The sequence below is a fragment of the Phyllobates terribilis genome, unplaced genomic scaffold (assembly GCF_046119375.1).
Source record: "Phyllobates terribilis strain yellow unplaced genomic scaffold, ASM4611937v1 Scaffold_134__1_contigs__length_4944459, whole genome shotgun sequence".
NCBI classification, from domain to species: Eukaryota; Metazoa; Chordata; class Amphibia; order Anura; family Dendrobatidae; genus Phyllobates; species Phyllobates terribilis.
The window spans coordinates 3,766,312-3,774,141 of NW_027362894.1; positions in this window are offsets into that span (position 1 = coordinate 3,766,312).

A 7,830-nucleotide genomic window follows, 5' to 3' on the forward strand; every position below is an offset into this window, starting at 1 on the left:
TAAGATTACTATGTATTTAAACAATTCTGGACTGTCCATATGATGATGCCATGTGTTTGGAAGCTTCTAATAGTTTTTTGGGCAACATCTGAGTCAATTAGAGACACACCTGTGGATGTATTTTAATGCACACCTGAAACACACTGCTTCTATGTGTAGCATCATGGGAAAGTGTAAAGAAATCAGCCAAGATATCAGGAAGAGAACTGTAGACTTGCACAAGTCTGGCTTATCCTTAGGTACAATTTCAAGATATCTGAAGGTGCCTCGTTCATCTGTACAAACAATTATATGCAAGTACAAACAAGATTGGAATGTCCAGCCATCATACCACTCAGGAAAGAGACGGGTTCTGTGTCCCAGAGATGAACGTGCTTTGGTCCGACATGTGCATATCAACCCCAGGACAAAAGCAAAAGACCTTGTGAAGAGGATGGCAGAAGCTAGTAAGATTGTCAGAGTGACAATTCACAGTGAAACGAGTACTGTATCAACATGGGCTGAAAGACCACTCTGCCAGGAAGAAGCCATTACTCCAAAAGAAACATAAAAAAGCCAGATTAATGTTTGCAAATGCACACAGGAACTAAGACCTTAATTTTTGGAGACATGTCCTGTGGTCTGATGAAACTAGAATTTAACTTTTTGTGCATAATGACCATCGTTAAGTTTAGAGGAAAAAGGGAGAAGCTTAGAAGCCTAAGAACACCATTCCAACTGTGAAACACGGGGGCGGCAGCATCATGTTGTGGGGTTGCTTTGCTGCAAGAGGGACTTGGTGCACATCACAAAATAGATGGCTTCATGAGAAAAGAAGATTATGTGGCAATACTGAAGCAACATCTCAAGATATCAGCCAGGAAGTTAAAGCTTGAGCAGAAATAGGTCCTCCAAATGGACAATGACCCGAAGCATACTGCCAAAATGGTAACAAAGTGGCTTAACCCCATCATGACAAAACCAATTTTTTTTAAATCTGACCAGTGTCACTTTATATAGTAATAACTCTGGAATGCTTCAACATATCCCATAGCTTTCGAGACTATTATAAAGTATCATGCATCACAAAAAACAATGGTAAATTTAGGCTGATATGGTTTGCGTTTATTTATAAAAATATCAGAAACTTGGCAAAAATGTTTTAAAAATTGCACTTTTCAAACTTTGATTGATTATGCCTTTAATCCCAATAGTCATACCACACAAAAACAGTACTAAATAACATTTCCCTCATGTCTGCTTTACATCAGCACCATTTGTAAAATGTTGTTTTATTTTGTTAGCATTTTAGAAGATTTAAAAATGTAGCAGTTATTTTTCATTTTTTTCAAGGAAATTTACAAAACTTATTTTTATAGGGACCTGTTCAGTTTTGAAGAGACTTTGGCTGCGTGCCCACTGTGCGTTTTTCAAGCGTTTTTGCTGCGGAATTTTCGAAGCGAAAACGCTTAAACGCTTGGTAATGCGTGCCCCATGGTCCTCACTGATAACCCGCATGTGCTGTGTGTTGGTATATGCAACAGTTGTGGACTTCTTTGTTTGTGTGAAGGAGGACTTTATGCTGATCTGACAGTAGATGGCGATGTTGTGTAAAGTTTCCTTGTTTACTGTATTGTGAAAGAAAAAAAGTCTCTCTTGTATTTTCTATTTTGTTCTTACTTCCTGATGCAGTACTGTGTGACTGTGCGTTTTTTCCTTTACCTCATGTTCTGAGAAGTAAAAGCTTGTTATCCCATGTAATCTGCTTTGTGAAGTTTTATACTGCAACTGTGGGTATCCAGAAGCTGTGCAACACTGTGCACATGCTGCAGAAATTTACGCTGTGGATTATCATTGCGGAAAAATCTGAAGCATACCCATTAATTTTGGATAAATTTTGGACTGAAGGCATCAAAACTATGAATTAACACATGTGGAATTATATACTTAACAAAAAAGTGTGAAACAACTGAAAATATGTCTTATATTCTAGGTTCTTCAAAGTAGCCACCTTTTGCTTTGATGACTGCTTTGCACACTCTTGGCATTCTCTTGATGAGCTTTAAGAAGTAGTCACCGGAAATGGTTTTCACTTCACAGGTGTGCCCTGTCAGGTTTAATAAGTGGGATTTCTTGCCTTATAAATTAGGTTGGGAGCATCAGTTGTGCAGAAGTCAGGTGGATACACAGCTGAGAGTCCTACTGAATAGACTGTTAGAATTTGTATTATGGCAAGAAAAAAGCAGCTAAGTAAAGAAAAACGAGTGGCCATCATTACTTTAAGAAATAAATGTCAGTCAGTCTGAAAAATTGGGCAAACTTTGAAAGTGTCCCCAAGTGAAGTTGCAAAAACCATCAAGCGCTACAAAGAAACTGTCTCACATGAGGACCGCCCCAGGAAAGGAAGACCAAGAGTCACCTCTGCTTCTGAGGATAAGTTTATTAGAGTCACCAGCCTCAAAAATCGCAGGTTAACAGCAGCTCAGATTAGAGACCAGGTCAATGCCACACAGAGTTCTAGCAGAAAGAGAGGAGGACATTGAGTTTAGCGATAAAAAACATAATTTTTATTAATTCAATTTCTTAAAAACTTGCATACATAATTTAACATACAGTTTAAGATGTAAAGATGGGTACCCAGTGAGGGCTGAAGTGCCCAGTCACACAGCACATACACAGGTCGCAGAGATCAGCTGCATTTATTGGACAAAAATGGGGCAGTACTTATACCAGGCACTTTGCAGAGAGAAAAAAAACGGGAAGGGGGGGGTTAAACATATATTGGTAGTCCATACAATATTACGTGCAGAGGTCCATGTAATAATCTCCCCAATGAATCATAAAGTGCAGGTGTCTTGCGCAAAGAAAAATAAATAATAATAGTAGTAATCCATTCAATGTTCCATGCAAAAGCTCTATGTAATAGATTACCCAGTAGATTGTATAATCACAGTCCCTGCAATAATGTGCCACTAATGACAGGTGAGATACATATACATGGGAGCCCTCAGTAAAGAATGTATTAGGCATGCCATAAAAGCATGAATATAAGAGGAGCTTCCCCAAAAAGTAGAGAGTCAGAGAAACAGTCAGAAACAATGCATACCCATGTGTGTGCAGCCCGCACCAGGTCGTCAGCCTATCCCCGAACCCACGCTCTCGCCGTATGGCTTCCTCAGAGTTCTAGCAGCAGAAACATCTCTACAACAACTGTTAAGAGGAGACTTTGTGCAGCAGGCCTTCATGGTAAAATAGCTGCTAGGAAACCACTGCTAAGGACAGGCAACAAGCAGAAGAGACTTGTTTGGGCTAAAGAACACAAGGAATGGACATTAGACCAGGGGAAATCTGTGCTTTGGTCTGATGAGTCCAAATTTGAGATCTTTGGTTCCAACCACCGTGTCTTTGTGCGACGCAGAAAAGGTGAACGGATGTTCTCTACATGCCTGGTTCCCACCGTGAAGCATGGAGGAGGAGGTGTGATGGTGTGGGGGTGCTTTGCTGGTGACACTGTTGGGGATTTATTCAAAACTGAAGGCATACTGAACCAGCATGGCTACCACAGCATCTTGCAGCGGCATGCTATTCCATCCGGTTTGCGTTCAGTTGGACCATCATTTATTTTTGAACAAGACAATGACCCCAAACACACCTCCAGGCTGTGTAAGGGCTATTTGACCAAACTGAGAGTGATGGGGTGCTACGCCAGATGACCTGGCCTCCACAGTCACCAGACCTGAACCCAATCGAGATGGTTTGGGGTGAGCTGGACTGCAGAGTGAAGGCAAAAGGGCCAACAAGTGCTAAGCATCTCTGGGAACTCCTTCAAGATTGTTGGAAGACCATTTCCAGTGACTACCTCTTGAAGCTCATCAAGAGAATGCCAAAAGTGTGCAAATCAGTTATCAAAGCTAAAGGTGGCTACTTTGAAGAACCTAGAATATAAGACATATTTTCAGTTGTTTCCCAAATTTTTTGTGTTAAGTATATAATTCCACCTGTGTTAATTCATAGTTTTGATGCCTTCAGTGTGAATGTACAATTTTCATAGTCATGAAAATACAGAACAATCTTTAAATGAGAAGGTGTGTCCAAACTTTTGGTCTGTACTGTATGTATATGTATATATATATATATATATATATATATATTATTTAGAATCATTTATTTTTATTTCAGACATGTAGTTCATACACATTCTAAAATATGTAGATCTATATTCTTTCTATTTGAACAAAGGAAATGTTTGATGCCTAAAAGGAGTTTTCATAAGTGATCTCTTGAGCAGCTCAGAGCTGTGCAGTCTCCTTACTTCCTGATTTCTGGCAGGACGGGCTCTTCTCCCAGAGTGATAGCTCTGATGAGCAAGCACACAGCCACAGACAGTGAGAGCCTAGATACTGGGTGCAGGAATTGTGATTCTACAGGATGGATAAGAGCATCTCGTCAAAAGCCTAAAGGGAGAAGGCAGGGAGCAGCTAACTGGTGTATAGAAATGAATGGGCTGGACAGAGATAACGGTATGTTAGGAATTAACTTTTCTCCTGGAATGTGACTACTGCACACTCTCCAGCCACTAGTAGACCTTGGTAAACTCCAAGGAAATGAGCTTTACACTATGTAAGATAAAAGCTCTCATTGCAGGAGAATGACAGCAGATAGAAAAAGCAAGTCAGTGGCAAACTTGTGTATTTTCATGCTGTTTAACTAATTAAAGCAACTTAGTAATTTGAGAATACCTGTTTATTGACAAAGGTGTTATGAGACTTAATGAGGTTGTCTGGTTTAGAAACCACTTGCACATACTTGGGGCACTATACAGGTTAATAGTGGGGATTCTCCGTTGTAAACCTGAACCCATTTTATGCAGACTAGAGAGCAGTTACATGGAGTCATTCCCACTTTGAAGGTCCCAGTACTTCATTCATTACATAGCTTATTGATTTCACTGGATACTGTGCAGTACCTCCTGTTTCCTTTGGTGGCAGTGCAGGAGAATTAAATGCTTGTTGCCAGATTTTCAACAAATGGCTTATCGCTGAGATTGCCAGCAACAGATCATCCTTTAGTCAGCATATTGGGGCCCTTCTAACAAAAAGACATTAACTAATGCAGACATTCCTTTTAAGTACAAAGCATATGCCAGTATACTATCTGCAAAGTAAAAAATAAATAAATTCTTAAGTGCTTAAAAGGAACGTGTCCTCTGTTTAACCCCTATCTGCCCTACATGTATAGTGCATGTTGGGTGCGAGTGTGTGGAGTGGACTCTGCAACTCCACCCGCAATATACCTGCAGATTCCAGCTGTGTTATACTGCCGGTATTTGTCTGTAAAAGCCGCTATTAGAGCAGCTCTGGTTGCTGCTGTTAACCCCTTAGATGCTGCAGTAAATCCCTGACCATGGTAGTTAAGGTGCGATGTCCCAGAGGTTCACCATTTTGGATGCCCATGGGATGTTGCCTTCCACCCCCCTTCACTAAGTGAAAGTGCTGCTTATGGATTTCAGTGGCAACCATGAGCCTGCTGACCGCCCCCATGGCTGCCATGTTGGTACATGAAAAAGTGGGATTGAAACATCGTATATAACCCAAAAAATGTTATTAATGAAAACCTCAGCAATTAACAAGCCCTCATAAAGCTCTATCGACCGAATCTCTGAAATATTTTCACCATCAAAATAAAACTATACAAGTTTGATATCTGGTTTTTCAAGTTTGCTCGACATGAAGAATCATGTTCACAGGTCATTTTCACTGCACAATGAAACCTTAGAAACAAAACCCAAATACAATGAAAAACGCAATCCCATTTAACTTCGCTTGGAATTTTTGTTCCAGTTTTCCAGTATATTGTAGGGTAAAAAAAAAACAGCCCTCATACAGCTATGTCACACGAAAGGGGAGAAAGAAGGAGAGGAACAAAGAAAAAGCCCAAAAACTAAAACTGTCCATGGTGAGAAGGGATTACATTAAATTTACTTTAAATGTCATTTTTTTTAGATTTTCACTTTTTAACATCACAATCAAAAAAAAACAATCCTGAAGTCTTACAATTTTCACACTGGCCACTAGTCCTAAGAATAGACTCATTGTGAAGGAAGGGTGAGGAGGTGAGCTGTGACTATCATTTATAGTGAATGGTGGCTACTTTATCTGCTTTATATAGAGGTGTCATCTTTCATTGTCATTTTCAGTCATGATAATAAAACTGCTGAAAAATCTTCTGCATACAACAGGAAATATGAAACTAATTTTGGCCAGGGTGATAATTGCAGGATCTGTGGGTGTGTTTTTTTAGTTTAGATGGTTACTATAGTGGAAAAAAAAGTAAAAAAAAAATAATAAATTTCATGTTAAAAGGTAATTTAAACAATTGGTTATTTTTTGATAACACATTCTCTTTAACTTCTCTAATAAGATGGCAATATTGCACCGCTGCAAAAATAGGAAGAAGTAGTTTGTCAATTTTAAAGCAGCTTCTTGGAAACTAATGACTTAGTCATTGATATAACATCCTGACAAAATGACTGTTCACTGTCTGTTTCTGAGAAATTAATTCAAAGGTCACAACCGATATGGCTGCACTTCCTATTATCACTTTTGGAAAGACAGACAGTGGATAATGATTATTTCTATTATATATGATCTACGGTATATTCTGATTTGCTAAAAGTGAGATAAGTGACAAGTCTATTGGAAGTAGCAATCCTGAAAGTCAATATCGACCCTTTAACGAGCCTTGTCACATGACTTGGGATAAAAGCCAAACCAGAATCTCAATTTGCAGCCACGGTGTTTCAGGGTATTGCTCCTCGTCAGTACAAAGCATGAGATCCGATTTGACTGTATGAGAGGCTTCTCACTGGGATCTAAAGGGTCATTTTTCTCCTTGTGGAGATTGACATGCCTGGCATGCCAGTGTATATATAGATACTCGGCACTCAAATATTCAGAATGATAATGCAATTCTTTATTTCATAAAGAAATCCCAAAATTCAATGTAACGTTTCAGCCTTATGCAAAAGGCCTTTTTCAAACACTGAGACATAAATGACACAGATAAAGAAATCAATATTACAAAATTAACACCACAATAGAATTTTTTATTTTAATTTTTTTATTATAAGAAAATAACATCCTGTTGTATTGTTGAAATCACTTGAGATTTATTTAAATATAAAGACATTATTATATAATGTCAAATTAATGTGGGAATTCACTTACTTCATTCAAAATAAATGACAATATGACCAATTAAATTTCAATATCTCATATACAGTTGAAACCAGAAGTTTCCATACACTATATAAAAAGACACATAGTATCTGCATGTTTCTCTCCATATCTGACATGAAATCAGAATAAACCTTTCCTGTTTTAGGTCAATTAGGATTACCATCATTTGTAATATTTGCCAAATGCCAGAATAATGAGAGAGCGAGAATGCAGTAAGTAATAAAAATGCTTAAAACCAAGTCAAAGCTTTCCATCCATTTCATTAGTATTTGGTACCATTGTCCTTAAAGTGAATGACTTGGGTGAAACATTTGGGATTTCCTCCCACAAGCTTCTCACAATATAAGGCTAAGTGCCCACGTTGTGGAAATGAAGCATGCGCAATTCCACGCTCGTTTATCCTGCGTTTATCGCGCTTTTTCCACATGCGGAATTCCACGCGCATTTATCCTGCGTTTATCGCGCGTTTTCCACATGCGGAATTGCCTTGCGTTTTTTATTGCATTGCAAAGGCAATTCCGCTTGCGGAAACGCAAAATTAATTGACATGCTGTGGATTATTGCGCGCATCAAAAACGCTGCGGAAAAATCCACAGCATGGGCATAGAACTTG